The sequence below is a fragment of the Trachymyrmex cornetzi genome, unplaced genomic scaffold, assembly GCF_001594075.2.
Source record: "Trachymyrmex cornetzi isolate Tcor2-1 unplaced genomic scaffold, Tcor1.1 scaffold895, whole genome shotgun sequence".
NCBI classification, from domain to species: domain Eukaryota; kingdom Metazoa; phylum Arthropoda; class Insecta; order Hymenoptera; family Formicidae; genus Trachymyrmex; species Trachymyrmex cornetzi.
The window spans coordinates 40,096-41,653 of record NW_017300239.1 but is presented as its reverse complement, the minus strand read 5'-3'; positions in this window follow the sequence as shown (position 1 = coordinate 41,653).

Here is a 1,558-nt window from a genome sequence, read left to right as displayed (position 1 = left end):
ATATATGTATATATGTATATATATAGAATTTAGGCGCAAGCATACTTCTGTACAGTGCATACAATATATAAACGAATGAATCAATCCCTTCCTTTCCTTTTATTTCATAAGAAGAAAGGAGTTTGGTTAGTTGATTTTGTTCTGCATTAAGGTAACTCCGACAAATATGCCGCGCTGGGATTTACGCCGCAGAAGTCAGAAAAAGTAGAAGGAGTGGGGGTAATTTCTCCGCAACTACTCTGTTACATGCCTTTACGTTGTGGCGACTCGCCACTAGAGGTCCACGGGATTCAATCAGTTCTTGTAAGCACCTCGCCGCGCGAATTCCCTTTAAATAGAATATTATTCTGGATTCATTCCAGGCGTCTAAGGCAAGTCCCACACTACATCGCCTTACTGATGAATCTAGTAGTGTGGGACCAGAACGAAACGCTGCGGCCGACCACAAAGCTTCGAGTCAGGCCTCCTTAGTGGACATTTCCACAATGTTATATTAGTATTGTGTTATGATTTCAGTTTCTTACTGTTAATATTAATAAAATTATTGTTAGTTGAATCGATTTGTCACTGTATTAAGTAGAGCCATCATAAATTATGATCTACATAAAATGATTACTGTAGAACGTGCAAAAGACTTAGTGGTTATTTCATGATACATGAGTGTAGAGGAATAGTAAAGCATGTTATATAACAAAAAAAAAGTACTTTGCTATTGTATTCTTTGATTAGTTTGTTGTCTTGTATAACCCATCTGTTTGGGATATATGGCATTCTTAACAAGCGGGATTTATGCCCAAAGCATACAAAGTGCACAGATTGAATTCAATGTACTAAATACAATAAACGCATTACATGAAATATGTACCTCATGTCATAACACTTGTAATGTAATACATCTGGGGAGATTGTAATTATTATTTATTACTTCATATATATATTTATTATTCTGATTCCTTAATAAAACTTTATAAACGCATTTTATAAGTTATTGTGTCATTTTACGTTTTACTTAAATGCGTTATTTGTAAATTTTTTATGAGACATACATACTCCCCCTCCTCCTATAAGTAGCCGTATATCCCACCCCTATAGGATATACAGCAAAAATGCAAGTGTTTAAAAAAGTTCACTTTTTAATACGAAATATAAATATTTCGGATTTCTAATATTTTTTTTGTAATAGTAGACAGTACAAAGTTTTTACTGATATAGTTCGTTTACTTTAAACATAGTAAATAATACTTAATAAATTAAGTTTCTGATAGGTGCGGCGTATATACCGGAGTTACCCTATGTCTTATGCATTCCCGGGAAAAAATGTTACATAAATGGACATATTTTATATATAATCATATATCTGGAAACACTGGTAGTGTCTCGGCGCTAAGCCAAGCGCAACGACACTGCCGTGGCTACTTTATACGCGAATCTGTCAAAATTTCCAGACGGTGATTATGGGATCTCAATAACGGCTGTCCTGATCGAGTTCTAAGTGTGCTCAATCGATTGTATCCGGTCGGAATATATTATGAAAGTGTTTTTGTTTTTTCTCTACGTG